Source organism: Primulina huaijiensis, chromosome 6 (assembly GCF_012295235.1).
Source record: "Primulina huaijiensis isolate GDHJ02 chromosome 6, ASM1229523v2, whole genome shotgun sequence".
Taxonomy (NCBI): Eukaryota; Viridiplantae; Streptophyta; class Magnoliopsida; order Lamiales; family Gesneriaceae; genus Primulina; species Primulina huaijiensis.
Window position 1 is genome coordinate 6,482,951 of NC_133311.1, and position 5,880 is coordinate 6,488,830.

A 5,880-nucleotide genomic window follows, 5' to 3' on the forward strand; every position below is an offset into this window, starting at 1 on the left:
CAGATGAACCTTCAAAGAACTTTTCCTTGACAATCCGTATTAAATCAATCGACAAAAGCCACAAGAACGAATCTTGATAAGTTTGATTTTTGATGAATACAAAGCAAAGCCTTGTAAAATTTGTTGAGAGAAAAAACTCAAAAGTTTGTATAAACTTGATAAAATCTGAATTGTATCCAATATTTTCGTCTAATATCTTTTAATAATCACAAGATATCAAAAATCTAGTTACCAAACAAATTAAAACGCTAAAGAAGGAAAAATATGCGCCAAATCGTGAAAGACACGAACCCCGTGTAGTGGTCCGGAAGGGGGTCCATGTAGGCACTGTAATTTTTGCGTCTTGAAAGTAGTGGACACGGACCTCGTATAAAGGTCCGTGTAGGCACTGGTTTTTCACATGCTCGAGTGTAATGGACACGGACCCCGTGTACAGGTCCGTGTAGCCTCGGTCGTTCAAAAAGATGCTTGAATAATGTTCATTTGGCCTCCAAACGTACTCCATTCATCACAACCCCTTCTTGCTTGCTCATGACTCTCTGTAGTGCCTCCTTGAACTTCTTCAGTCGTCCTCTCGTGATTGGTCCCTTCGGCAACTTTAAAGGATCCCATGCTTTTCTTGAAGCCTGACTATCCGTGTTCGCATCAAAGTGTGTGCGTGATTTTCACCTCTAAACTACAAAAAGTTTAGCAACAAATAATCACAGAGAAACAATCGAAAAACTCGAACGAACCTTCAAAGAACAAGCCTAAGACAATCTGCACAAGAACGATCGACAAACGCCACAAAGTATAAACTTTGATAAGTTTGATTTTTTTGAAAAAAATGCAAATGCTTTAATTTTTTGAGAGAAAAACTCAAGAACATTGTATTCTATCAATAATATTCTACCTTCCAAATGTTCAAAATTCGCCCAAATATACATCCAAAATCAAAAGGATATTAAAAAAATAATTATATAACAAAATATGCGCCAAATATTCGGCAGATATCATAGGACACAGACCCCGTGTAGAGGTCCGCAGTGGGTCCGTGTATGATGCGATCATGGAAGGCCAAGCTCCGAGAAAGGCATGGGACACTTTAGATGAGCCAGAGGGACCAATCACCAGGACTCGTAAGCAACCGAGGAGAGCTTGCAAATAAGGTTCAAAGCGTAGAAGGAATCATGATGAATGGGAGTGAACAAGGAGGCCAAATGAATGTAATTAAGTGTGGAACAATGGGGATGAACAAGCGCCACAGCGCCAGCAATCAAGCGCCGCAACGCTAGACAAAACTGTCTAGAGATGAGGCCGAAAAAAAGAGTGAACAAAAAAGTGAAATGGCCTTCGAAAACAAAAATGAGATGGCTGAAAAAAAAAGAGTGATAAAAAAAATGAGATAGCCATACAAAAAAAAAAAGAGAGGAAAGAAAATGAGAGGAAAGAGGCCAAGAAAAAAAATATATGACCCAAAAGAGTGAGTTGAAGCAATTGATGCACACACATGAACCACTTGTGTTGATTCTTTACAAAGAGATTCTCTTTAACACAAGTGATATAGCCGGGTCCCTTCCGAGCATTTTTGTTTCACTTTTACAGGAATTTGATGATATATTTCCGGAGGAGCTACCTTGAGGACTACCACCATTGAGGGGAATTGAGAACCAAATTGACTTTGTGCCCAGAAGTGCATTACCAAATCGTCCAGCTTGTAGAAGCAATCCGGAGGAGACTAAGGAGCTTCAACGACAACTTGTTATTCATACGGATCATGAATCCCTGAAGCACCTTAAGGGGAAACAGAAGCTGAACAAGCGGCTTGCCAAGTGGGTGGCATTCATAGAGACATTCTTCTACATCATCAAGTACAAACAAGGTAAGGAAAATGTAGTGTCCGACGCACTATCACGGAGGTACGTACTAATCTCTACCTTGGAGTAAAAAATTTTGGGGTTTTAGCATGTGAAAGAGTTATATGTGCTAGATGAGGATTTTAAGGATGTGTTTGAAACTTGTATGCATGGTCCACATGAAAAATTCTATTTGCATAATGGTTTCTTCTTTAGAGATGATAAATTGGGCATCCCTAAATCATCCATTCAATTACTTGTTAGGGAGGCACATGGGGGTGGTTTGATGGGACATTTTGGTGTGGCTAAAACTTTAAGTGCATTGCATGAACATTTTTACTGGCCACATATGAAACGTGATGTTGAGCGAGTATGTGATAGGTGCATAACTTGTAGTCAAGCTAAGTCTAGAACACAACCACATGGATTGTATACACCACTTCCGGTCCCTTGTGAACCTTGGATTGACATATCTATGGATTTTGTTTTGGGTTTGCCTAGGACTAAGAAGGGGAGGGACTCAATATTTTTTGTTGTTGATAGACTCTCTAAAATGGCATATTTTATTGTTTGTCATAAAATTGATGATGCATCTAACATTGCGGATTTGTTCTTTAGAGAAGTCGTTAGGTTGCATGGCATGCCTAGGACTATTGTTTCTGATCGTGATGTTAAGTTTTGGAGTTATTTCTGGAAGACGTTATGTGCTAAACTTGGCACTAAATTATTGTTCTCTACGACTTGTCATCCTCAAACTGATGGACAAACTGAGGTTGTTAATAGGACGTTAGGAACTTTATTACGTGCTATTCTTAAAAAGAATTTTAAGAATTGGGAAGAGTGTTTACCTTTTGTTGAGTTTGCTTATAATCGTTGCATGCATTCTACTACTAGTTATTCTCCATTTGAGATTGTGTATGGTTTTAATCCTTTAACTCCGTTGGATTTGATGTCTTTACGTGAAAGGTTAAACTTGGATGGTAAGAAGAAGCCTGAATTTGTTAGGGGTTTGCATGAGAAGGTCAAGGCCAACATAGAAAAGAAAAATGAGCAATACACCAAACAAGCCAACAAGGGGAAGAAAAAGTTGGTGTTTGAAAAGGGTGATTGGGTGTGGTTGCATTTGCGAAAGGAAAGGTTCCCCGAGAAGAGACGTTCGAAGTTAGCTTGAGCCGCAAATTGAGATTGAGGTTGTAGTTGAACCCAAAGTTGTGGTTGAGGGTGTAGTTGAATTTGAATCTCAAGTTGAGGTCTTAGATGAACTTCAATCTGAAGTTGAGGCTAGATTTGATTATGATGCTACTTCATTGGTTGATGATAAGAGTACTGTTGAAGAAAACATTGTGGAAAGTTAATCATTAGATGGGGGAGAAGTGCTTAAATTGTCTAATAAAAATGTGGAGAGTAGGCAAGAAGCAATTATTGTACATTAATTTTTGAGGAAGGATCAATTGAAATTTATTCATGAATTGAGTGAAAAGAAATGTGAAATGGCCGAAAGAAATAGTAAACAAAAAAGAGAGATGGCCATAGAAAAGAAAAAAGAGAGAGAAGATGAAAAAGAAAAAGTGGCCAAAGAAAAAGAAAAATAATTTCAAGGCCCAAAAGAGTGAGGTGGAGAGATGCTTATTCTTAAATAAACCCTTTCATGTACCTTTGTACAAAGTGGTTTATTATCATTGTGATGATATAGCTGGTTCAATCCCGAGCATTGTTATTTCACTCTTGCAGGATTATGGAGATATCATGATGAGGAGGCAAACAAGGACTGATAGTGGAGGGAGGCCATATGGTGATCAACATAATGTTGGAGGCAATCAAGGTGAGGTAAGATTAGTTGTCAACGCAACAACCATGAGGTATGACTTTCATCCTCATCTTAATTCATTGTTGTGTTGTATTCAAGAATTTGGAGTGAGTGTTGAAAGTTCGATGTCCTAATGGTCTAACAATGAGTTAACAATTTTGTCGATAAGTCACAAAGTTGAGAATGGTGATATAATGCATGAATTAAATTCAAATGTTATTTTATTTGGGTGTTCAAAGATTGTCAAATTGATGAAGCTTTGTCATGTCAATGATTTGTGTGCATTAGAATTAAATTCATGTGATGATTTAAATGATGGCATGGGTAGAACATTTAGTGTGTCCTATTTGCATAATTCATATTTTTTTGATGATGGCGTTGGAAAGAGCACGAATGAATATATGAATTTTTATGTGCATAATGAATACAATTTTAAAGAGAATAAATTCTTCATTCTATATTCATTGCATGAGTTACGTGCCAATGAGGCATATTGTGGTGGTTTAATTGCTGATAAAATGCATGATTATATGTTTTGGTTGCATATGAATCGACATATTGAGTGTCATTGTGATACATGCATTGCATATGGGAGAATGACATGTCGACTGTATTTCTATGTCATGCATCAATTAAATCTTATTCCTAGTGATCTATGGTCGTACACGTGTGTGCATATTATTTTTGTGTTGACTAGGTCTAAGAAGGGGAGAAAACTTATTTTTGTGATAATGGTATTTTATCCTTTGGGGTAATTTATTATTTGGTATGTGGTAAAGTTGATGAGTTTATAAGAAAGACAACAGGGATGTTGGGATATCCAGTGCTGAAAGAGCGAGCAAACGATAGCACCTACAAACTTGAGTTTAAAGGTAAGCATGTTGATAATTTAATTCTTTTTATTACTAACTTGCTTCGTTTTTGTGCAGGTAGACAAGATTTGAGGACAAATCTTTTTGAAGAAGGGGAGTATGATATGAATCTGGCCGGGCATGACGTGCTAATGGTTGGAAGAAGATTCAAGGAAGCATTGAATGGATTCATGAGTTGTCGAGAAGAGCTTGCAAGCGAGATTCCAAGCCTCAAAGGAGTCGTGATGCATGAGATTGAGCTTGAAGGCCAAACGAATGCTATTAAGCGTGGAGCAAGGTGGATGGACCAGCGCCATAGAGCCCAAGATCAAGCGCCTAAGCGCTACCAGATTTTAGATATGGAAAATCTAGTTACGGATTTTGATGTATTTTTCTATATAAGAACATGTTTCATACCTTGTAAACAATTAATCAATGAGTTTTAATCATATTTGTGAGTTTTTCCCTCAATTTCAAAGCATGGCTTTGTATACACCTTTGTGTGTTTCTCAAATCAAACTTATTAAAGTTTAACACTTTGTGGCGTTTGTCGATTGTTCTTCACTCGGATTGTCAAAGACGAGTTCTTTGAAAGTTCGCTTGAGATCGATTGTTTATATTGTTAATATTTGTTGCTAAATTCTTCGTGATTTAGAGGTGAATATTACAACCTTACTTGTTCAAAAAAATCGTGACAACACATCCGTTTCTTTTTTCATCGAATCGAGAGCGTGACTCCGTTTTTGAGCTCGTTTGCTTTTTTTGGTCGAAGAATCGAATCATTGTTACCCCCCAATGATACACTCATTGGGTTTGAAATAATCGTGTTTGCTATTCGTTTGTACGAGGATTCATATCATTTGGTATCAGAGCACAGGTTCATTGAATTCAAGTAAGTATCTTGTTTTTATATTTTCAGATCTGCAATTATCCTTTCGTTCGTTTGTCAGATCAGTATCGTTCAATCGTTCTTCGTCTTTTTCGTGAATCTGCGATTCTCGAAATTTATTAATTTGTTTTTCTGGAATTTTGGTGAAATTTTTTTTGTTGAGATATTCGAGTTTTTACTATGCCTTAATAAAAAAAAGATTACAAAAATTCTGAAAAATAAGAGAGAAGAGACTAGTGAATTTTCTTTGGAATGACCGTGAGAATTTGGGTGAGAAATATTCTACTAACGTTTCTTGCAGGTACAATGTCCGAAAGAAAATTGGAGGATGTAGGAGATGACGCGAACCAAGGACTTTTCTAAGGTCCAAATGGAGGCGTTGTTCGGTCATTTCAGTAGGATGATGAGGACCCAAATGGAGCCTTTACATGAGAGGTTGGATAGGCTTGAGGGTAGTTGATATGAATCTAGCCAGCCACTATGCGTTCCAAGAACCAA